Here is a 26,604-nt window from a genome sequence, read left to right as displayed (position 1 = left end):
TAGCGAGACTATAACAGTAGCGAGACTATATACAGTAGCGAGGCTATATACAGTAGCGAGACTATAACAGTAGCGAGGCTATATACAGTAGCGAGGCTATATACAGTAGCGAGACTATATACAGTAGCGAGACTATAACAGTAGCGAGGCTATATACAGTAGCGAGGCTATATACAGTAGCGAGACTATATACAGTAGCGAGACTATATACAGTAGCGAGACTATATACAGTAGCGAGGCTATATACAGTAGCGAGGCTATATACAGTAGCGAGACTATATACAGTAGCGAGACTATAACAGTAGCGAGGCTATATACAGTAGCGAGACTATAACAGTAGCGAGACTATATACAGTAGCGAGGCTATATACAGTAGCGAGACTATAACAGTAGCGAGGCTATATACAGTAGCGAGGCTATATACAGTAGCGAGACTATATACAGTAGCGAGACTATATACAGTAGCGAGACTATAACAGTAGCGAGGCTATATACAGTAGCGAGACTATAACAGTAGCGAGACTATATACAGTAGCGAGGCTATATACAGTAGCGAGACTATAACAGTAGCGAGGCTATATACAGTAGCGAGGCTATATACAGTAGCGAGACTATAACAGTAGCGAGACTATAACAGCAGCGAGGCTATATACAGTAGCGAGACTATATACAGTAGCGAGACTATAACAGTAGCGAGGCTATATACAGTAGCGAGACTATAACAGTAGCGAGGCTATATACAGTAGCGAGACTATAACAGTAGCGAGGCTATATACAGTAGCGAGACTATAACAGTAGCGAGACTATAACAGCAGCGAGGCTATATACAGTAGCGAGACTATATACAGTAGCGAGACTATAACAGCAGCGAGGCTCTATACAGTAGCGAGACTATAACAGCAGCGAGGCTATATACAGTAGCGAGACTATAACAGTAGCGAGGCTATATACAGGCACCGGTTAGTCGGGCTGATTGAGGTAGTATGTACATGTACAGTTGAAGTCAGAAGTTTACATGCACCTTAGCCAAATACATTTACACTTAGTTTTTCACAATTCCTGACATTTAATCCTAGTAAAAATGCTCTGTTTTAGGTCAGTTAGAATCACCACTTTATTTTAAGAATGTGAAATGTCAGAATAATAGTAGAAAGAAATTATTTATTTCAGCTTTTATTTCTTTCATCACATTCTCAGGGGGTCAGATGTTTACATACACTCAATTAGTATTTGGTAGCATTTCCTTTAAATTGTTTAACTTGGGTCAAATGTTTCGGGTAGCCTTCCACAAGCTTCCCACAATAAGTTGGGTGAATTTTGGCCCATTCCTCCTGACAGAGCTGGTGTAACTGAGTCAGGTTTGTAGGCCTCCTTGCTCACACACACTTTTTCAGTTCTGCCAACAAATTTTCTATAGGATTGAGGTCAGGGCTTTGTGATGGTCACTCCAATACCTTGACTTTGTTGTCCTTAAGCCATTTTGCCATAACTTTGGAAGTATGCTTGGGGTCATTGAACAATTCTCCTTCCTGAGCGTTATGATGGCTGCGTGGTCCCATGGTGTTTATACTTGCGTACTATTGTTTGTTACAGATGAGCATGGTACCTTCAGGCGTTTGGAAATTGCTCCAAGGATGAACCAGACTTGTGGGGGTCTACAATTTTTTTCAAAGGTCTTGGCTGATTTCTTTTGATTTTACCATGATGTCAAGTAAAGAGGCACTGAGTTTGAATGTAGGCCTTGAAATACATCCACAGGTCTACCTCCAAAAAACAAAAATTATGTCAATTAGCCTATCAGAAGCTTCTAAAGCCATGACATCATTTTCTGGAATTTTCCAAGATGTTTAAAGGCACAGTCAACTTAGTGTATGTAAACTTCTGACCCACTGGAATTATGATACAGTGATTGATATGTGAAATAATCTGTCTGTAAACAATTGTTTGAAAAATGTCATGCACAAAGTAGATGTCCTAACTGACTTGCCAAAACTCTAGTTTGTTTTCAAGAAATTTGTGGAGTGGTTGAAAAATGAGTTTTAATGACTCCAACCTAAGTGTATGTAAACTTCAACTGTAGGTATGGTTAAAGTGACTATGCATATTTGATAAACAGAGAGTAGCAGTAGGGCAAAAGAGAGGTTGGCGGGTGGTGGGTGGCGGACACAATGCATATTGTCCGGGTAGCCAATGTGCGAGGGCACCGGTTAGTCGGGCTAATTGAGGTAGTATGTACATCGATGTATACTTAAAGTGACTATGCATATATGATAAACAGAGAGTAGCATTAGCATAAAAGAGGGGCTGGGGGAGGGGCACACAATGCAAATAGTCCGGGTAGCCATTTGATTACCTGTTCAGGAGTCTTATGGCTTGGGGGTAAAAACTGATGAGAAGCCTTTTGGTCCTAGAGTTGGTCCTAGACCGGCGCCCCAGTACCACTTGCCATGCGGTAGTAGAGAGAACAGTCTATGACCAGTACTAACTCTCGTACCAGTACTAACTCACAACAATGATGTTGAAGATAGAGTAGGTGATGAAAGTTCCTATTTTTCTCCATTACAAGCCATTTTGGTTGCTTCCTGGTGGGCGTCAAGGCCAGTCAGCACAGTTTGTGATAACCATTTATTTAGCCCTGTGTTTGTGCATCTGTCTCAAGAGGTTTTAACCCTTTGAAGAAAATGGTCTCTCAACCTGAACCGTCTCTGTAAATCGGAACAATCCAAGAAATAGATGAAGGTGTTGTTTCATTGGGAAAACGCTCAGTGGCTTAGCACTCAGGGGAGGACATGGAAGAAAGAATTGACCAATCCTACAACATCCTTCTTCAACTGTGGCTTTAAGACCATGGCTGGTTGTGTCTACTGCCTTGTGGGAATATATAAGTTGACTGCTCAGTGAACAAAACAGCATAGAGTTCATCAACACAGTACAAGACACAGGCTAAATATATGTGTGGATGTTGAGGATTGGAGTGTGTGTGTGTGTACAGTATTAGTGTACAGTATGTGCACGAGCTTTACAAGTTTGTGTGAAAACTTGAGGAAACCTGCAACGTGACATAAGATGGTTACACAACTGCAAGAAGTGCTTGTTGAATATGCATAGACAGCGCTCTCCCACCTCCCACTTACCTACCCTTTACACCCCCCACCCCCCAGTGCAATCTTCACATGCAAATGCCCCAGTCTGTGGGTGGGCTGTTGCTGTGGCAAACCCGGGAACAGAAATTACATTTGCATGTGATTGAGGAGGACCGGGTTCTCAGTAGGACCACATCACAGTAAATAAGGACAGTCAGAGGGAGTCGTGATTGCACACTTCCCTGGTGCACTTCAAAGCACTCAAAATGACAGCCTCCATTCCCGCCTGCGAGGGGGGCGGCGGCGCTATCTTTTTAGGGCCGTCTCTGAGCTGTCACCCACTGGAGTTAACTTCTGACACTGCGACTGCAGGATAACTCAACGGGTAACACAGCCTCTGGTATGGTTCTGAAGTACATTGTTGTGGTTGTGACATGCGTATTTTATGTCTTGATATGAGTATGACTCGTCATTGGTCTTTACTACCTGAAGTGGCCATGATGTGCATTCTGATAGAAAATACAGTGGAAATTCTAACAGAAGTTTTGGAAAGGTGAACTGTAATGAGGTGAAAGTGTCAATGAACACTTTATGATTAGACCGTTATTAGGAGAGGAATTAAATCAACTAGCTACTTACATCGCGTAAAGGCCCAGTGCAGTCAAAAACGTGATTTTTCTGTGTTTTGAATACACTATGAGGTTGGAATAATAATGTGAAATTGTGGAAATGATAATACCCTTTTAGAGCTGTTTGAAATGGTGTACATATCCCAGAAAAGTTGAGAAATCTTGCAACTATTACCTTTGATGGAAAACGTAGGAAAACTGAATTTTGAAACCTTGGAGAGGGAAACACCTATCAATTTACTGGAAGATTACCTTGATTAATTATTTCATGATATCGCAGTTCACATATTTACTACGACTAGGAGAATCCTGATTCAAATCATATGAGAAAACAAATATTCAACTTTATTTGGAAAGGAAAACCAGATGAAGTTAAAGAGACATAAACTATTGCAGCATAAATACTGGAGGCTGAGACAGGAGGGGTTGGGAGACACTATGGCCCCGTCCGACGATACCCCCCGGACAGGGCCAAACAGGCAAGATATAACCCCACCCACTTTGCCAAAGCACAGACCCCACACCACTAGAGACAGGACGATCACATCATATTCCTATATTGAATTATTTCTTATTGTTGTTGCATTACCAAGAAGGAACCTGCAAGTAAGCATTTAGTTGGACAATGTATAACATGCACATCTCGTACATACAACTACTAAAAACTTGAATTGCATTATAGTCAGCCAGTTTGTGTGCTATCCTTCCTTCCCACAGATGCACACATACACACACTAACACGTACACAGGCAGTGAACCGAACACCATCAACATCCCTGTCCAGCACAGAGTAGTTTGCATGACGCAACTAGATGGCTTTATGTAACATCATAGCATGTATCTCTCCTGGAACTGGAGCAGAAGAGCATGTGAGACTTATCAACACTGGAGTCTCTCTCTCTCTCTCTGTCTATCTCTATCTCTCTATGTCTTTATTTCTCTCTCTTTCTCTCACTCTTTTTTCTCTCTCTTGCTTCATCTCTTTCTATTTCTCTGTCTCTCTCTCTCTCGCTCTCTCTTTCTCTCTCTGCCAAGCCTGCTCAATACGTATTGACATTAAATCACATGAGCACAATGCACGCTTATAGTTCACATCCTTTTATTCTACATTTGGAAATGTCAAAGAACTGCTACCTGTGTATGAGCGTGAACCATGATGAGAACTTCTAACACGAGTCTATGGCTGGTTACATTTTCATTAGACACTAATGAGCAATCAACGTGATTTTTCTGAAGAGACGTCCGCCCGCAGTAGCACTGCTAATTACGTTCTTTTCTAACCTGCATACAGTAGATTCAAATGGAGATAAGATCAGCAACACTGGGCCTATTGGGCTGTGGCTGAGCATGGCCCGAACTGAAGCCATTGTTTACCAAGCATTGATAATTAATGTAATGTGGCAATGGGAAATTATAGTCTTAATTTTGCCATTTCCAATGGACATTAAGTCCCAATTAAGACTTGGAATTGAGCATTGTGAAATGAAAGGACTCGTCTGACATTGATTATATGCATGATAGAACGCTGCAGCTGAACCAATCAGATATTCCAATTGCAGAATGAACACGTGAACATGGCAGGCATAATAATCAGCTGTGCTTGACTTGGAATGAAATAGGTGCCGATACTGTTTATGTTGAGGTGCAGGAACTCCTCAATACTTTTGAGCTAATATTCTATAAGAGGTGCAGGAACTCCTCAATACTTTTGAGCTAATATTCTATAAGAGGTGCAGGAACTCCTCAATACTTTTGAGCTAATATTCTATAAGAGGTGCAGGAACTCCTCAATACTTTTGAGCTAATATTCTATAAGAGGTGCAGGAACTCCTCAATACTTTTGAGCTTATTCTACAAGAGGTGCAGGAACTCCTCAATACTTTTGAGCTAATATTCTACAAGAGGTGCAGGAACTCCTCAATACTTTTGAGCTAATATTCTATAAGAGGTGCAGGAACTCCTCAATACTTTTGAGCTAATAGTCTATAAGAGGTGCAGGAACTCCTCAATACTTTTGAGCTAATATTCTATAAGAGGTGCAGGAACTCCTCAATACTTTTGAGCTAATATTCTATAAGAGGTGCAGGAACTCCTCAATACTTTTGAGCTAATAGTCTATAAGAGGTGCAGGAACTCAAGCAGAATATAATTTGAGGTGCGGGTCCTCCGGTGAGCTCCTGCCCAAATCAAGTACTGATAATCCGAGCAATTAAAGCATTTTGCATATAAAGTCCAACAGAACTCTTTGTCTGTTCCCGCAGTAGTGATTTTCCTGTATGAAAAAATGTGTCAACTCTTACACAAATGTCTGTTAATTATAATCCACATAATAATTCACATTTCCTGTTGCTGCAGGATTATTTTCCTGCTGTAGAAAACCGGCTCAAATGAAGATCCTACAGCTGTAGTAATGTGCCCAGGGAGAGAAGGGGGCTAGGTTGCTGATCTGCTCCAGTTGCTGCTCAAACATCTCAAGACTGCATGGGACAAGAGGGGAGAAACAGAAGCATACACCCTATGTTTGTTTTTAGTAGCGCTATGACATCAATCACAGGAGCGTCACAATAGAAGAAGTCAAGTATGAAAATGAACGCTCCGGGAGTAACAAAACAATAGTAGAGAGAGAGAGAGAGAGACGGAGGTAAGTCAAGTAACATACTGTTGAATCTCTTCTATGGCAGTCCCTTGGCAACCCAGTGGAACGTACAGGTTGAGCTGTGTGTGACGGCTGCAGAGGGTGATTATCTGGCATTCCCGAGAGACAGAGCGTCTCCATATCTTCTCCATAGCTTCTCCGAGAGTCATGTCTATACAGTACAGTATGCTCCCATCCAGGTCCAGAGGTCAGCTCATAATGACTGTTTAGATGGGCTAGTGGGTGACTCATCAGGCCAGTAAAACACAGGCCTCCATAACCTCCAATCAGTGCAGGAGAGCATGTTTGATGCAATCACATGCATGTACACTACGGTCATATAGTTCTAGAATCAAAGTATACTGTACGTACACATGCACACATACATTCACACTGTTCTATGGTTTCTCTGTCTTGAATCCCATGCTGTAAGAGCATTCATTGAACGCAGTGAGGGAGGGACATTTAATTCCTGTCAAGAGTCACCCCGTGGGACTAGGCAGGCTGATTAAAGCAAAACACAGCTAACCTTTAAATGCAATTAAAGTGAGATGTCAACTGGAAGCTAACCTACAGGTTGTGCAGGATGTTCACTTTCTCCTTCCTGTTTTATTCTGTCTATGGAGAGCAGAACCTCAGGCAGCATGTCTCTGGTTCTGGAGACAGAAAGGAGAGGGACAACACCAATTGAGTAATCGGTCTGCTGCTTGAGGAGTGGATTTGTCCTCCTCTCTACAATGCTTGATGCCATTTCACTTCTGAATGACTGGCTGATTGAAATGCCAAAATAAATACTGCGGATGAGAGAATGCACTTTTCTTTGCTAATTTCACAGCTCCTAATAATACGTTAGATTGGCTTTAATATTAGGGCTTAACAAAGTCACCAATCACACACATTCAGAACTCACCATTACGGTGCATATCAACCTTGAGTGAAAACGGGGCAATCAACAAGGCATACATGCCTTTTCTTGAGCATGATGAAATGCTTGAGGAGTTTTGCCTGTCCAGTTGAAACGTTTTCTTTTCAAAACACATTATCACAACCCAATATCATTGATTTGTCCCACAGTTCCTTGAATGGGTGTTGACAGTCTGTAAACCTGGCCTTTATATGACACGGCAGCCTAGCTGAGGCGACCCACACTCCTCCCTGTCTGTCTCAAGACTGCTTCGAGCTGTCTCTTCCTCCAGGCCTGTGCTCTGTTGTTAATTATGGATTATGACCATGACAAGAGGTGGGTGGTGGGGCGTGAGGCAGAGGCACTTCTGCCTGAACAAAAACAAGCTGATTAAGCCTGAGGGAGCTGCGTCACGGGAAACGCTGAGAGGAAGATGGGATCATTAATCAGAGACAGAGTGACTGAGTGAGTTTCCCCTGAAATCAGCACTCCAGTGTCACCACGGCTCATCCCTGACCTCCAACTCCACAGACACACTTGTAAGGTCATTCTCATCATCATCATCCACAGCTGGTTCATATTTGGCCCTGCTGTGTGTTTCTTGACCACTAGCTTGAATTCCGTCCAATTGGCGACAGATTTTCATGCAAATATTCTAAAATCCACATAAGAACAATATGTGCATTTTCCCACCAGGGATGTGTTACCATAGAATTGACTTGTTGCAGATAAGTCTGTGAGTGATGACATTGTGCAAATAAAAATACCTCTTGCAGTTAAACGTCCATGTACCAAATAAAAAATACAAGTAAAAATGGTTTCCAACGCATTTTCAACTCTACTGATGGTTTTCTCACAAAAAGGGATGAGATTATTATGGACGAAAGAGGGATATTACTTGTATTTGTCGAAAGGCAGCCAAGCATCGCTTATCACGTCAGTAGAATAAGACCCTTGATGTTCATTGGAAAGGAGCATCAAGCGTTTCACCTTTGCACTTTCAACCCCCTGTGAAGTTCCTCATAATGCTGCTACTGTGGGTTTTTAGGAGGATCAACTTTGTTTTGTCTATGTACATGCACCTGGAGAAACCATCTTTGTTTTGAAGGTTTCGAACTGGGGCACTTTACACATGTATTGTAATGTTCAAGGCCAGTTCTATGTGTAATGTTCTGGAGAAAGGGTTCTGTGATCGTACTCTTTTTTTGGTCCATCACATAGAACTTAATGGCAGCCTAGCAGGTATTACAAAGCCAACATTAGGTCTCCGTGGTGTATTCACCAACTGTAAGTACCATTAGTCATTGTGCAGCTCTGCGACTTTCATTATACCAATGGCTTTCATGGATCATAATAATATATTATTTTCAATCATTATTTTTCAATGTTCATACAAAGAGTTTCATTCCAATTCTTAAACTCTCTCTCTCTCTCTCTCTCTCTCTCTCTCTCTCTCTCTCTCTATATATATATATATATATATATATATATATATATATATATATAGAGAGAGAGAGATTTATATATTATATACACATTTTCAGAAATTTTGCCAAACTATTTTTTTTTTAAAGAACTTTTGAAAGAGAATAGTGTGTTTTTCACATCTAGTCATGGCATGACAGACATTTTGCTTCAAACATATCACTACATGGCTTCCATTCATACAAACAATCACATTTTGTTGCAAAACTCTATATATCCACCTCACTTTCAGAGACTAAATTAAGTAGCACTGCAAGGTTTTCCACAGTCAAATGTGATGTTCATACCCTGTAGTTTTGTTAATGCCTCGTCAGCTCCCAGCCTCTGGGGCACCTTGGCAACTTATGAAGCCAGGTCCGTCAGACAGTCAGTCAGTCAGTATATATCACAAGCTGTCTCTCTGTCTTACCCACATCCCCCCAGACAGGTCTAATCAGCCGCTGGACACTACTCCAGCTCAGGAGTCATCTTCTGTCCTAATCCTCATTGACAATGCAGTGACCTTAACTCCTCCTCTGATAAAATGTAGTTCATTTAATCTGTCATAAGGTTCCATGACTTTGTCCACACAGAGGATCTGAACACACAAAATACATTTTGATGATTTTCATTACATTTTGGATGTTTTATTTAACTTTTGTACACTTGTCGTGTTCCCGTTCACTAGAAATGAATGGGTGAGACTACAATTAGTGTATAAAATTGAGTTCAGGCATATGCCCATTCATCAGATGGATGCATTTCCTCTCCCAGACCCCCACATGCAGGTGTGTTTGAACACACACACACACACACACACACACACACACACACACACACACACACACGCACACACACACACACACACTGTTATGAACTTGAGTGAAGACCCAAACGCGGTTTTAACAGAAAACAGAGTTCTTTAATAAAAAACAGGAATGGCATAAATCCTCTTCCAACGTAGTCAATGGAACAAAAGAACGTAGTATAATGCAGGATACACCTGCCATGCAGACTCCGACAGGACAGGACAAGGTGGAAGCAAACGAGACGACAGCTTGCTTCTGGCATCAAAAAACACAAACAAGAATCAGACACTGAAAGTAGCAGGAACAGAGAAAGAAATAGAGACCTAATCAGAGGGGGAAGAGAGAACAGGTGGGGAAAGAGAGAATGAGCTAGTTAAGGGAAATGTAGAACAGCTGAGGGATGAGAGACAGAGAAGGTAACCTAAAAAGACCAGCAGAGAGAGAGAATGAAGAGAAAGGACAGGAACAGACATAACAAGACATGACACACACACACACACACACACACACACACACACACACACACACACACACACACACACACACACACACACACACAACATCACTCTCCTTCTTGGCTTCCATGGCAACCCCCACAGGAATCCTTCCCCAATAGAATCTTTCCCCCACGGGAACCACACCTGTTGGCATTCTCACAAACAATCACAACATTGTTTCAGTAATATATATAACTTTTCTCGCAGCTCTGGTATATAAATATTTGTTGAGGCCTTGCTCATAATTCATCAAACGAGACTGTATGTGAGGCTCTTGATCATATCTTTGATCATGACACTGGTGAGGAGGAGCGAGTCCTTGTTAAACTTCGACACAAAGTACTCTGTGAGAAATAGCACAATATGTTTCATCTGACGATTTGTTGTAGTCAAAATAATCCATACATTATGCTTTTTAAAAATTCAAAACGAGGTGTATGAGCTCAGGTCAATGAGGCCTACAGGCCATAAAGAGTAAATAGGAGGTCAAAACTTGTAATGTTCACAAGGACTGAAGTTGATAAAAAGATCTAACACAACATCAGGTGATAATATATGTATTATTATAGATTTGTAATCAGCTATAATGGGGTGGTCATTTTGGACCGGGAACACAGAATGAATTCACATGAAACGAACACAACAGGAGGGTTAAGCGTTGGCACGAAACTCGTATCTGACATCACCGCCCTTTCCCCGCCATTGAACCCAGCGTGAAAGATTACAGCCTCACTAACTGTGTGCCGTTTCCCCATCAGCCCTCCAATTGTATCAGGTGTACTTTAAATGCAGACGGTTGGGTCTGTGTGGCTTTGAGTGGTTGTCCGGAGGGCTAAAAAATGACCACAATGTATTTTCGGACATCAAAACACATTTAGTTATTCAAACCATGCCCAGCCTGGCTGGGGATAATAGTGCTACAATACGGCAATTAGTTCTGTTCCACTCTAAAATCTTTAATCTTCAAGACATTTTTTGAAGAAAAGAGCCAGAGATGGAACCAGAGAATTGTCAAAATTGTAACAATCTTCCTCCCGTTCTGTCAGGGTTGATCGACACACCGCCAGTAGAATCATTTGGAAATGAAACACAAAATGTCAAACTACACCCCGTACACACTCCTTAGAATACTGAATTCTCCACAGCGCCTGTCCGCAGCAAGAGGTCTGTACGCACCCTGATGGTTCTCCAAACAGAACAAAATGGAGATCGAAATAGGCCTATCAGTAACAGTAAGCACACATAACAAGGATGGAGAATGTGACCACACACAATAGAAAAGAAAAGCTGGCCTTCGGGCAATTACAAGATCTCTGCTGTGAAAATGTTGCCATCTCCAGGACTTTGACATGTACTTATGATCTTGCTCCGATACAATACAATGACAACCTATTTCAAATAATCCACAATAGCCTAACCTCGGGTTGTATTGTGTTCTAAATCTCGAAACGATTGTGTTCTTTTATTCACAATAATCCAAAGAAATAGATATATACAATGGTACAAAGTAAGTTGGTTACAAGCTTGGTACCATCCGACTGTAGATACAGGGCAGGTAGACCCACCTACAGTACCCTCACCAGGCTCCACCCCAGGGCCCTTCTCTCCCAGCTCAGTAGCCTGTGAGACAGACGGTGTACGGTGTAGGGAGTTGAGGAGTGGACTGACTCCTTCTCTTCTCATCCTCCTCATCATCACTGTGATCCTCCTCCAGCCTGTTGGGCTAATTTAATCCCCAGCCCTCTGGTGCCAGTTGCATTCTGTCAAATGAACCAGATTAAAACATCCTAATCTACGGGGCTCGAGGATGATGCGGTCGGTACGTGTGTCCCTGCGTCCAAGAGGACTTGGTCCAATCCATCTCATTACTAAGAGCATGCCATGAATATGAATGGAAGTTAATAAGGAAGGCATGGTTGTAGACAGCTGCTATTGATGAGGCATTACCTTAATGCAAAGTCATGCCTCTGAAATTAAGGAATTGAACATGTTTTGAATACCTGAGACAGTTTTGTATGAAAATTCACTCAAAACAACTGGTGTCTGGAATGGTGATATGGTTGAAATGGTTCTATAAATACTTGCTTTTGACAGGTTCAGGGGCTTCAAATCATTTCGCCGCCAGAGGTGTTTGCTTGTGTGAGTGTGTGTGTGTGGTGCTGGAAGAGATCATTAAGTTGAGTTCCATTGAGATCAAAAGGAGGTCCCAAATGTCATAGTGATTAGGTGGCTTTTATCTGGGTGACATACATACTAATGGCTGTGTCTGTGTACACTCTACCTGCAATTCAAACAAACCAGTTGGAGGTCATTTATTTTCCGTTTCATTTCAACTAAATTATGTGTTAAGAGGCAGTGTTTTGGAATTGTGTGTACATTGTGTTTTTACATTTATTAGGGAGTGGGGTTAGAGCTTGTCATGGCAAGAACACACTTTCCTAATTTCAAACGCTTATGTGAAGTAACTTATTTTCTCCCCAATATCCCTCAGTCTATTGTGTCATATCAGCAATCTCCCACATTCTCCTCCTCTTCGTATAAGCGATGAAATGTAAAAATCATTTCTGGCAGTAAAATAGCAGAGATAGTGTGAACGAATGAATCAACTGCACTGGGCGTCTAAATGACAAAGCACTTCTCAAGCGGTGCCAAACTGAACTTCGTATATTCTAGATATAGGCCAATCTTACTCTTTTGATATCCCCACTCAGTATTCAGCTGCCTTTTCATAGGACCATGGCCTTATGCTGTGCAGTTAGTTCTTGTGTGGACTGACTCGAACGGAGGCTGGTAAAAGGGAGGACGGCTCCTAATAATGGCTGGAATGGAGCGAATGGAATTGCACCAAACACAGATATATGTTTGACGTAGTTGGTACCATTCCACCTATTCCCACTCCAGCCATTACCACAAGCCCATCCTCCCCAATTAAGGTGCCACCAACCTCCTGTGACTGACACCATGGAGGAGTAACAGCTTTCCGTTACCTTCGTTCTAGTCCTCTTACCACAGTAATCAGATGGATCGTCTGTTGGTGACACCGTGAACGTGCTGTTCTTATGTAGGTGTTATGCTCTATAGTATACTACGCTTTCCCAACTGTTGACAAAGTCGAAGCGTGACAACAACTAAGAGACGACTAAATGATTGCTAATACATCTAACATACGTATGATCTTATTAATTTCATTTCAAGTGAACAAATATACAACTAATTACGTTTAACGTCTGGATGCATGCCATATCTGAATGGCTTCATTTGTCTAACTTGCTGTTAATTTAGCTTTTCACCAGATGTAGTGGTGAACTCCTGAGGCAAAGACTCAATCTGGGTGAAATTGAAGCAGGGCTGAGGTTCATACCTCATACCTCATTTCACCCCTTATCACTGTAGTACACTAACGAGTGTTGCCTAGTAACCAGTGAAGCAGCTCTCGTGAAGTTAGCTTTTCAAAGAGGCACGCTTGACGGGATTTGTTTTTGCTTCCCATGTGCCATCTGTATCCACATTAACATCAGAAAGGTCATCCTCTGCTTGAAAAACAATTATAGGGCATAATTACCAATCGTTTGAGATGTTTAATGCAATAACAACTCCGATGACTGTATCCATATCTGTCCAGAAGGAAGGTTAGTCATTAGGCTCTGGGCTTGCTGTAACATTCTGTACCCATCCATTGCTCTGTCTTTTACCTGCATTGGCAACATCTGCAATTGTTGTTGATGCTTCCTTTTATATTGAATTTGATTAGCGATTGAAGCGGAAATCAATTGAGGTTTGATGTTACATTATGACATATAGCCACACACATACATTTAGTAAATTCTACTCATTTCTATGGCTGCACTCTCAACCTAAATTACCTGAACAAATGTACAGCTCCACTTAATCCATATAAATATAACTTGCGTCGTTTCAGAGCATACGGTTGTAGTTGGATTAGCATATCATATTCTGTCAGACAAGCCTAAATATGTCCATAGGGGCGGCTGGACAAAAGCTCTCCAGTGTGAAGAGAAGCTTGAAATGGAATTACCATTACTCAAATCATAGCCCGTAACATCATATTATCACACATTTAAATACCATGTATGCTCTCCCATCATGAAATAATGATTTCCGTTGAGCCCTGTAGAGGGAAGGAGCCAAATATGAGTCAAATTAGAAGCGATGCAGAATGTGTCGTCCGTGATTATTCTGCAGGTGATTATCTTGCACCTGCAAAAGCCAAATGATGCTTTTTGATTGCATGATTATCCAGCGTGTGGATTCGGAGTGCTGTCATTCAGCTCAAAATTGCTCACCCAGAGGATTCTATTGAGGTTAGATCAATGCTGTTTGTTGCATTCCCAGCTGAATGAATGGTCAACTCTCAAACTGATGATTCATGAAACACAAACACACCGTAAGAGCTGATGGGGGAAAAAACTAACCAAAAATGCTCTTACAATATGAACAATACAGTCCACAAACAATACACTTTTACACAACTTTACATTAGCATGCTTCATATATCAAATGCATCAATGATCATGAGAATTTCTACCCAAATAGCCAGCACTTCCGGCGCCGACAGAGATGGTCGCCTCGCTTCGCGTTCCTAGGAAACTATGCAGTTTTTTGTTTTTTTTACGTGTTATTTCTTACATTAGTACCCCAGGTCATCTTAGGTTTCATTACATGCAGTCAAGAAGAACTACTGAATATATGATCAGCGTCAACTAACCATCAGTACGACCAGGAATATGACTTTCGCGAAGCGGATCCTGTGTTCTGCCTTTCACCCAGGACAACGGAATGGATCCCAGCCGGCGACCCAAAAAAACGACTCCGTAAAAGAGGAAAACGAGGCGGTCTTCTGGTCAGACTCCGGAGACGGGCACATCGTGCACCACTCCCTAGCATTCTTCTCACCAATGTCCAGTCTCTTGACAACAAGGTTGATAAAATCCGAGTAAGGGTAGCATTCCAGAGGGACATCAGAGACTGTAATGTTCTTTGCTTCACGGAAACATGGCTCACTGGAGAGACGCTATCGGAGGCGGTGCAGCCAGCGGGTTTCTCCACGCATCGCGCCGACAGAAACAAACATCTTTCTGGTAAGAAGAGGGGCGGGTGTCAAGGTTTTCCTGTGGTGAAGGAGAGGAGGACCAAAACGCAGCATGGTTATATTGATTCATGTTTAATAAAAACAGATAAACATGAACACTACAAAACAATAAACGTGGAAAACCCAAAACAGCCCTATCTGGTGCAAAACACAGAGACAGGAACAATCACCCACAAACACACAGTGAAACCCAAGCTACCTAAGTATGATTCTCAATCAGAGACAACTAATGACACCTGCCTCTGATTGAGAACCATACTTGGACGAAACATAGAAATACCCCAAAACATAGAAAAACAAACATAGACTGCCCACCCAACTCACGCCCTGACCATATTAAATAAATACAAAACAAAGGAAATAAAGGTCAGAACGTGACAGCGGGGGCGTATGCCTTATGGCTAACGAGACGTGGTGTGATCACAGAAACATACAGGAATTCAAATCCTTCTGTTCACCTGATTTAGAATTCCTCACAATCAAATGTCGACCGCATTATCTACCAAGAGAATTCTCTTCGATTATAATCACAGCCGTATATATTCCCCCCCAAGCAGACACATCGATGGCTCTGAACAAACTTTATTTGACTCTTTGCAAACTGGAATCCATACATCCTGAGGCTGCATTCATTGTAGCTGGGGATTTATTTTAACAAGGCTAATATGAAAACAAGACTCCCTAAATTGTATCAGCATATCGATTGCGCAACCAGGGCTGGCAAAACCTTGGATCACTGTTATTCTAACTTCCGCGACGCATATAAGGCCCTGCCCCGCCCTCCTTTCGGAAAAGCTGACCACGACTCCATTTTGCTGATCCCTGCCTACAGACAGAAACTAAAACAAGAAGCTCCCACGCTGAGGTCTGTCCAGCGCTGGTCCGACAAAGCTGATTCCACACTCCAAGAATGCTTCCATCACGTGGACTGGGATATGTTTCGTATTGCTGCAGACAACAACATTGACGAATACGCTGATTCGGTGTGTGTTAAAGATGTCGTTCCCATAGCAACGATTAAAACATTCCCTAACCAGAAACCGTGGATTGATGGCAGCATTCGCGTGAAACTGAAAGTGCGAACCACTGCTTTTAATCAGGGCAAGGTGACTGGTAACATGACCGAATACAAACAGTGCAGCTACTCCCTCCGCAAGGCTATTAAACAAGCTAAGCGTCAGTATAGAGACAAAGTAGAATCTCAATTCAACGGCTCAGACACAAGAGGTATGTGGCAGGGTCTACAGTCAATCACGGACTACAAGAAGAAAACCAGCCCAGTCACGGACCAGGATGTCTTGCTCCCAGGCAGACTAAATAACATTTTTGCCCGCTTTGAGGACAATACAGTGCCACTGACACGGCCTGCAACGAAAACATGCGGACTCTCCTTCCTTCAAGACCCTTGAAATTCTCTCCTGTACATCCAATATCATGGTGTTTACTGGATTCTGTACTGAACAGAAAGGCCATTGTTGGTGGTTTGCTATTCACAGGCCGAATCCTAGTTGTTGCGGTCTCTGTCAAGGTCAGACCACAGGAGAGGTGGGCAAGACCGGCCAGCCTGCCAATGCTGTGTCATCATGAGGGACGTCCAACTGAATGTAATTACACCGCCTGATGATTCAAGTGCTCAGTGCTGGCTCCAGAGGCGCGTAGACGGTACCCTGCTCTAAACGTAGAGACACTCTCTTTTTATAGACCTAGTTCTTCCCAAAATGAATGCTCATACACTCCTCATCCCACTGTGCCACCATCTCTTACATTGGTCTGCCTGTGGCAATATGGACATTTGCTGCTATAATTCTCTGTTAGATTGAACAGTGATTGATAATCTAATAGATTTTCTAATGGATCCAATGCTGTCCACTTTTCTACATGCTGATGTGAGGAGAAAGCCTAAATGAGCCACCAGAATGAAAACCCGAGACAATACTTTACCTTCCGCCTCAGTTCCTTCTACCTCATTAGTTCTGCTTAACTACGTTCATACGAGGAGCTGGCCTTCAGTTTAGTTTTGTGGAGCTGCAATAATGTGTGAAGGTGGGCTGTCAACTGTGATTGCTACCTGCTGGCTCTGTCAGGAGAAACCAGCTGTAGGTTTGATGTCTCAGCGCTGCATCCTCATCAGACTCTGTCCTGATCAGTCAGTATTCACTCCCCCAGCATGGCTTTAAAACACGTCTTCAACCCCCAGTTCATAACTGAAGATATTTTAAAGTTTTTTAAATTTATTTAACTAGGCAAGTCAGTTAAGAACACATTCTTATTTTCAATGATGGCCGAGGAACAGTGGGTTAACTGCCTGTTCAGGGGCAGAATGACAGATTTGTACCTTGTCAGCTCGGGGATTTGAACTTGCAACCTTCTGATTACTAGTCCAACGCTCTAACCACTAGGCTACCCTGCCACCCCAGGTGCTTCCTGTTCGATTTCAGATTTACCAGCAAAGGCTTTGGAGTTTTGCTTATGAGCAACAAAAAATCCCACCCTCCAGTATGGGCATGGGTCAGTGGACGTATAAGACTAGGAACTGAAGGATGCTGGATGATACTCATTTCTATAATCAAAGTGACAGGCCTGTTCCATCAATGTATGCTCTTTTAGGTCCAATCAACCATCCAGACACCAATAGTCCCCCAGTCTCCTTTACATTCCTGTCATCTATCCACATAGCATTTGCATACATAGATTTATGATTGTCTGTCTGTCTCACCCACTCACAGTAAATGGATAGAAATTCAATTTATTGTGAGATGTCAATTAAATCGGTTGACAAAGGGAGCTTCCAGACACAGCAATTTGGGACGCTTTTTTCTTCTCAGAGCCTGTAGCTCCATGATTATCAATGGTGTGTTGATATCAAGGGAGAGAGAGATGTTGACTGACAGGTCTGGCCAATGCTCGCGCTACCAGATCAGCTTCTGTGGGACAGAGAAAGACAGGGACTAAGGAAAAGAAAAAGAAAGTGTTGCAGTAGCGTATAATTATCCTAGCAGCTTCAATAGACTGTTGAATTGAATATGGCCAAACTCTCTGTGGCTCGCCTTGCCTCCGTATTAATAAATTGTTTTTTTACAGTTCTCTATTCAGCCTGCCTGGCAAACAGAGGCCATTTAACAGAGTGAAAGTAATTAGGTTATTTTCAGGCAGCAATGAGTTATTGGAGGACAATGACTATTGTTTGTAGTGTTGGGAGGACTACCATAGTGTGTGTCTGTGGGGGCTGTGTCGGTGAAGATTTAGCATTTTGGGATATTTTGAGAAGAAAGAGGGGGCCATGGGATGGAAGTTCCATGTATCAGAGGCTGAAATGAACCTGACTCCAATTGGGGACAATGTCTCAGAGCCAAATTTAAAGGGTAGTCCCACTGACTTCGACATTTCCTCTGGTTTTCTCATTGAACTACTGTAGCAACAACTATCGGTCTTGAGGCCTCTTTCAGCTCCCTCCAAAACAAGTAATTACGTCAGCTAAATAAAAAGAGTCTGACTCGGTAATCACACATCTCCATGTGTAAGTATTAATGCAACGCTTCACACTGCGTACTAAACCAGCCACAGGCAATCTTTGTCAACAGCAGATCAACAAAAAATTTGCAAACGGCCTTGATTGCAGAGACGATAATTTCCATCCGAAACCTGTTGAAAACGAGATCCTGGTGGGACGACGCCATCCATTATACCCATATCAAAATGAATGTTGCCTCGTGTGAAAGGGATTGGCAGAATAGAGGTTGATCATAATTGCTTAGTTCGCGAGGGCCCGGGCAGATTTCCTCTGCCAAATCTATTCTTCCAATCCAAATCTATTCCTCCAATCCAAATCTGTCTCCGATCAGCTTGTTCTCAAGGCTGCGTGGTGTGATGATGCTGCTGGCTTCAGGGAGGAGGGAAGCAATGGAAAGACTCCATGGCTTCTCTATGGAGTAAGACTAAGATTGTCAGATTAATGAAAGCTTGCCTCCTTTCCCTGTCAGGGGCAATATCTCCATGCCAGATATTGGCTCTGTGTTGTTACCACTAAACATTATTCCTCCCCCATTAGCCCTCTTCACTGGTTTCTATTAAATACATATTCTAAAATAAAATCTAAATCTGGTGTCGTGGAAATTTCCTTAATTACCAAATGATGAGAGAGCAAATCACACGAGTCAGAGTTATGCTTAATATTCACTTTTAATAATAATTAAGCTTTTGCAATAGCATTTTGACTTTCAACAGTTCAGTATCTCTAATGAAAAGTTGAGAGTCCCCAACATAATGGCAAATGGGTTCCTTTATAGCAAAGATCCACCCCCTCCTAGACGACATGACAAAACACAGGTTTTAGGAACTTACACAGAGAAAGACTTTACTTCAGAGAAATATCCCCTAGTCAGACAGAGTTGGCTATAAATTATTGTTCAGTTTGGTCTCCAAAACAAAGCTCTTATCTCGCCCTTGGTACAAGATGGTACCAAGACATTACCCCCACCCTATGATATATATCAAATTGTCATTTAGATAGAACCAATTCTAAATACAACCAATCCTGGACAAACTCACGGAGAGGAGAGTGACCCTATAGGTCAACAAAGAGTGAGCATAGAATGATTCCAGACACTGCCATCCTCCTTTCCCCGATGGGAAAAATAGGGAGTGACTGGCACACCGACACAGTGGAGCAAAAGATATGTTTACACATGATGACCCCTTGACCTCTCCCCTCTCTGCGGCCCATGCAACTTAGTCTTGACATAGAACAGATAACTGCCAATGGCCACCACTATAGTACAACAAAATACATTCTTATGAGAAATAACTCATAAGCATATGATGAATATAAAACATCTTATCTATGTTACCCACCAATTCTGATTATTCCCCAACATGCCCCTCTCAAGGGACTCAGTCCCTTCTGAAGAATCAGAATAGTAACATGGCACCTTACTAGTAGTTGTTGCAGAGTATATAATACAATTAAAAATCCATAATCAAAATTTAAAGATAATAAAGAATCAAATCCCTTCAATGTAAGTATTCACCCGTCAGAAACTGAGTTTACAATGTTTATACAGTGTTCTACCTAGTGAAGGTTGTCCCCATGTGTTCTCATTGGACAAGAGTGCCTCTAGTGCACATAGAGTGTCTTTAATGCTTTAATACATAGAGTGTCTTTAATACTGAATACTGTAAGAATGGGGAGATCGCTGAATGTGGAAACAAGCTACATACATAACAGAAGGTATTTCCTAACATCAGTTCAGTCTTTACTGTATACTTAAGCAGTGACCACCAAGTGTTTCCCTCGTGATTCCTACTCTGATGCTCATCCAGTGGATGCATTGACCGTCTTCTTCTTTCGATATGGGAGTGGCTATTGTTTGCTGGACTCCTGTCCTGAGCCTGCCGTTGGCTCGAGCTGGAGTGGCTGTCATTTAAGTCCCGCAGTGGGACTGAACGGTTATCAGTCGAGTCCGTACCATGTTGTCTTTCCAGGACCGGTTGTCCTTGAGTCACGGTCCATATGGCAACTGTAATGAGAATGCTCAAGACCAGAGCAAGAAACATGATGCGTAGAGTATGGGCCTGATCCTCCCATCTAGTCGGTGACTTCCGGCGTCTCTGGTCCTCCATCCTCAGGGTCTAGTGGGCAGTATGGCACCTTCCTGCAGTGATTGGCGTGGATCCAAGTAGACCTCTCAGCTACGCGAACAGCAGTGGGGGTAATCAGCATCACCTGGTATGGTCCAGTCCACCTCTGCTGGTTCCAATGCTTTCGTCTCAGGTCTTTCACCACCACCCAGTCACCTGGTTGCAGTTTGTGCATGTCATCGTCACAGCCCATCAGTGTCAGCTTGTTCTGTGGGAAGGGAGAATTAATCATCCTCATTGGTCTACCTGTCAGAACCTCATGAGGAGCCAATCCAGTGGTTTTGTGGGGCCTCCCTCGCATGTACATCAGAGCCAGGGGGATCACAGTGACCCAAGAAAGCCCCGTCTCTGCCATAAGCTTCACCATCTTAGATTTCTGCGTTTGATTAATGCGTTCAATTAAACCCCCGGATTGCGGCCTATAGCTACAATGGGTCCTGAGGTCTATCTGCAGACTCTCAGACAAGTTCTGTATCACCAGGTTTACAAAGTGGGAGCCATTGTCGCTGGTTAATTTAGATGGTAACCCCCACCTTGGGATGATCTCCCTAAGGAGATTCTTGGCTACTGCCATAGCAGTGGAATGTCGACATGGGAATGCCTCTACCCACTTGGAGATGGCATCCACTATCACCAAACAATATTTGTAACCTTGACAAGGAGAGAGTTCAATAGAAACCATCATTATGTGTTCAAATGGTCCTTCAGGGGTCGAATGAGCCGACAGTGGCATGGGAATCCCTCTTCCCATGTTGTTAGTCATACAAATCACACATTTTGCACAAAATTGTTCAGCAAACACAGAAAACCCAGGTGCAAACCAAAATGTATTAAAAAAATCAACAAGTCCCCCCTTTGACACATGATCTCTTCCATGTGACAACTTAGCTAAGTAGGGGAAACATGAACGTGGTAAGACTGGTAGCCCAGCCGGGCCCAGCCAGAGTTTCTGCACCTGGTCATATGTACATAGTCGTTTCCACTTCCTCAACTCAACAGGACCTACAGAGGATTGTAAGTCAGAGATGTCAGTGGGAGAGAAGAGGTTACTATCAGGAAGTAAAGTCATCTGTAACACAGGGGCCTCCAAGGAGACAGCTGCTGCCTTAGCTATCAAGTCAGCCATAGCATTACCTTTGGAGACAGGGTCGGAAGAGTTAGCATGAGCAAGGCACTTACAAACAGCAATTTCAGAAGGGAGCAAAATAGCTTTTAGCAAGTTATCAACAAGTTTTGAATGAGAGATCGCCTTACCAGAGGAGGTCAGGAAGCCGCGCTGTTTCCACAGAGTACCAAAATCATGGACCACACCAAAGGCATATCTGCTATCTGTATAGATTGTAGCAGACTGGCCTTTAGCTAATATGCAAGCTCTAGTGAGTGCAAAGAGTTCTGCTGCTTGAGCAGAAAGGTGGGAGGGTAATTTAGCACTTTCCAGTGTGGTTGAGGCAGTAGTAACCGCATACGCAACCAATGGTTCTCCTTTCTCAGAATGCTGAGCAGAGCCATCTACAAACAGTTCCAAATGTGCATTTTGCAAAGGGACATCAGTTAAATCCGACCTTGGTTTAGAGACAAGCTCCAACAGTTCAGCACAGTCGTGCGGCTCTCCATCATCCTCGGTGGGCAACAAAGTAGCAGGATTTAACACAGTGCACCTCTTCAGGGTCACATGACACATTGTCAGAAGAACATTCTGATAATGGAGCAGTCGTGCTGGTGTTAGATGGGCCGTCTTTGCCTGTGAAATAAGAGCATGTACAGCATGAGGAACGTGTACAGTGAGTTCACACATGGCAACAATATCTGCACAAGCCAACACAGCTTCAGTAGCAGCAGCCACAGCTCTCAAACAACAAACCAGACCTCTGGCCACACTGTCCAGCTGTTTGGAATAATACCCAACTGGGCGCTGCTTTCCTCCATGTTCCTGTGTTAAAACAGATGACATAAAACCATTTTTCTCACAAACAAAAAGGTTAAAAGGTTTAGAATGGTCAGGGAGCCCCAAACAGGGAGAAGTAGTCATGAGTTATTTCAGTTTGGTCAGAGCAGTCAGTCCCTCTGGTGTCCACTTAATTTTGTCACTCATAGCCATTTTGTGGCCATAAATAAGGTCAGCAAGCGGCTGCACCACCTCAGCATAGTCAGGTAACCACGCCCTACAATACCCTGCCATACCAGTCAATGACATCATGTGTCGTTGAGTAACCGGATGTGGGACAGAGAGAATAGCCTGTATCCTCACTTTACCCAGCTGCCTGCCATTGGGAGAGATGTCATGACCCAAATACCTCACTGCCTGTGAAACCAACTGTAACTTCTTCTTTGAAACTTTGTGGCCATTCTCAGCGAGAAATATCAACAGAGCCCGAGTATCAGTTTCACAAGTTTCCATTGAGCTGGAGCACAACAACAAATCATCCACAACACTGAATCAGAGTGCTGCCCTCAGGGGGTATAAAACCCTCCAGATTTTGTTCTAAAGCCGCTGAAAAAATTGCGGCGGATTCCACGTAACCCATTGGAGCGACGGTCCAAGTAAAACGCTTTCCTAGAATCGTGAAAGCAAACCAGAACTGAGATTCTGGTGCCACTGGAATACTGAAAAATGCATTTGTCAAATCAATCACAGAGAACCACTCTGCTGTGGGTGTTACCGCCCCCAACAGTGTAGTAACATTAGGAACCACCGGGGCACGGGCTAAAACTGCATCGTTCACAGGCCTTAAGTCCTGGACAAATCTCCAATCACCTGAAGGTTTTCTAACATGCAAGATAGGGGTGTTACAGGGTGATTCTGGACAGGGAATTAAATCACCATTAGCTAACAAGGATGCATGAACAGGTATAATACCTGCTATTGCCTCCTTACTGAGTGGATACTGTGCTCTAGATGAGCGCCTGGTATCTTTAGGAGTGACTACCATTGGCTCAGCGCCCTTTATTCTCCCAAAATCATACTTGTCCCTTGCCCATAGGCATTCAGGGACCCCTCTCAGGAGGGGTGAGTCTTCACTCAACAACATGATATTGGTAGAGAAAGAAACCTGATCAACACCATGCACACCCCTCTCAGTTGGTGTTCCCCAACTGAGTGGGTAACAACTTGTCAGTGTGCTGGGTGAATAAGTTTACCCATCAGGGCGCATCTCCCAGTCTGTGGCATCAACCAAGCATTTCATCCAAATTCCAGTATCCACCCATTCTACTCTGTCTGATTTTGCCAGTGACACATGTGGTGCACTATCCTCAAACAGGTAGAGCTCTTTCTGTGCAGGGGTTAGATTAACCCCTAAAGCACAGAAATCACTGCTACTGTATATACCCTCACACTGCACTGACTCATTCTGTAATGTATCACACAGCCATTGTTTCTCATAATGGAGATCTCTTGTCAATGGTGAAAAATTGGAGGTGCAATGTAAGCCTGCTTCAGACATGAAACTGCCCTCGTGGCCCCAATGGGTTTTGGCCATTGAGAAAACACGAGCAATATTGGGCACCTCATCATCAAGATCCCATGCATAATACCAGTCACAACCCCCAGACATTAACATCAATTGCTCCCCCTCTTCCTCCTCTTCCTCATGATTAACAGTTAAACCGGTTCGGCCACATGTTATGTTGATGCCCAGTTTACACAGGAGGTCCCTGCCCATCAGATTGACAGGACAGTGGTCAGAGTAGAGAAATTGATGTTGACACTTCTTCTCACAAAAGGAGACAGGCAGAGGCATAGTTACCTGCTCTCTGAGTGGGAGGCCTGAAGCCCCTATAGTTTTGACTATTTCATTAGACATGGGAGGTTTTATCATAGCCTTGCAGTTAATGACAGACATAGAAGCCCCAGTATCAACAAGAAATATTAATGACTCACCATTGACGCAAGCCTCCACTGTTGGCTATACTCTCGGAAGGGTGTGACACTTTAAAAACAAATGCTCTTGTTGCTCTGAGGATTTTGGCACAACTGTCCCTGTCTTCTCATCATGTCAATACTCCTCCTCCTGTCCCTGTCCTGGATTGTACAGGGTCGTCTGTGCCAGCGGCCCCGTCTGCCAGGCTCCAGTTTGTCCTCTGCCTGGAGGGACTCCTTGTGGTCCCCACTGTTGCTGTTGCTGGACCCCGTGAGGTGGCCCGACCTGCCATTGCTTGGGAGGTGGCTGCCACGGCTGTTGTTGGAATGGGGCTGTCCATGCATGTGCTCCTTTTCCTCCTCTTCTTGCCCCCTCCTCTCAGGCCCCTCTTCTCGGTCCGCCCCTGTCTTTGTTCCTCTGTAGATTTGTTGGCTCAGAGCAGTCAGCAGCAAAATGACCAGGCTTCCCACAGTTGTAGCACCTGCGCACTCCACCCCCTCGTCCTGTCCCTGCTGGGGCTCCCTGGTAAAACGTCATCTGGGCAGTTTCTGTGTCTTTACTTTTTCTTCCTTTATTTTTTCTTCCTTCTGAGTACACTGTTGTCTCTCAGCATGCTTGCAGTGCTGTACCACCGTTGCTAATGACTCAGTCTCCCAACTGATGCAGGTAGTCCTCACAGCTTTCTCCAGGCCCGGTGTCAGACCCCTTACCAGGGCGTCTTTCAGCAGATCCCCATATGCATGTTCGTTTGGTCTGATACCGCTGTGTAGCCTGAAACAGGTCTCAAGTCTCTCTGAAAGCCTCCAGGCCCTCATCTTTCTTCATAGTGCATTCTCTGATAGCAGTCCAGTCAGTCTTAGTTGGATACATCTCCACAATCCTGGCCAGCAGCGCCGTTATCTGGTCCTGATATGCACCATTCTCAGCCCACAGGTAGTTGCAATCAAACTGTCCCTGTACATCCGCCCACCTGAGTCCCAGTTTATTTTACAGATATGGGCTATCTCAGCAGCAGATGGTTTGTACTGACCCATTAATACCCTCATCTCTGCTGAATATTTCACAGCGTCCTTACTTGGGTCTGGTAGGTCCTCTACAATGTCTTTGATTTCATCATGTCTCCACGTCCTCTGGACATACACAATGGGGTTCCATGCTGCGGCGGCAGCAGCATTAGCATCATCAGTTCGAGGGTTGGGACAGGCCATCAGAGGGTATTGATGATACATGTCTGATGCTGGGTTGTATGGGAAAGGGGTAGAGACACGCCTCTCCGTCCTGGTCCGTAGACGGTCCTTCAACGGGGGAGTCAGCTGGGGTGCCCCTCCGTCCTCACTTTCCTTACTGGAGCTGAGTGGAGGAGCCTTGAGAAAAGGATTGTTGATTTTCTCCCCTTCTGGCGTGCTCCCCCCACTGCGCCTCCAGTGAGACTGGCCGGAGTCACTCCAGACCCTGTCAGGACTTCAGCCAGGCTCCGTGCCAGACGATCAATCACCGTGGTGTTGGGAGAGACAGGGGGTGGGGTTGCAGGTTGTAGTGGTCTTGCATCCAGCGGATCAGCAGGAGGCGCCTGAGGAGGAGGGAGGTCCGGCAACACTGGGTAGAGAGTTTGAGGAGAACAGTAGGGAGGGGGACAGTCTCTGTCATCATCATCCTTCCTATTCCTTCTCACTGTTTCATCTTTCCCCTTCTTTTCTCCTTCCTCAGTCTGAACTACCATATTCTGACAGGGTTTTCCCCAAAATGTGTCCTGTCTTTTCTTCCGTTTGTCAGCTTCCCATTTCCTGAATTTCACCCAATCAATTTGATCCTTTTTCCTTAGTTTACCTTCCTTCTCTACCAATCTCTGTCTTATCTCGTCTAACAGCGTCACACTTAGTGTCCCTGTCAAAGGAAAACCACACTCTCTATGCCATAGAAGTACCTTTTCCAGAATATCCCTACCCCATTTATCTACCATAACCTTCAAGGCTCCA

General features: G+C 43.6%; 1 protein-coding gene across 2 annotated transcripts in view; it reads left to right on the top strand.

Annotated features, from left to right (window-relative positions):
* The window catches only part of LOC135515810 (synaptotagmin-1-like), a 236,401-nt gene that overhangs the window by 52,880 nt on the left and 156,917 nt on the right, over positions 1-26,604 (top strand). The window lies entirely within an intron of this gene.

Source organism: Oncorhynchus masou, chromosome 27 (assembly GCF_036934945.1).
Source record: "Oncorhynchus masou masou isolate Uvic2021 chromosome 27, UVic_Omas_1.1, whole genome shotgun sequence".
Classification (NCBI taxonomy): domain Eukaryota; kingdom Metazoa; phylum Chordata; class Actinopteri; order Salmoniformes; family Salmonidae; genus Oncorhynchus; species Oncorhynchus masou.
Note: the sequence above shows the minus strand (reverse complement) of the source record. Positions and strands in the feature narration are given on the sequence as shown.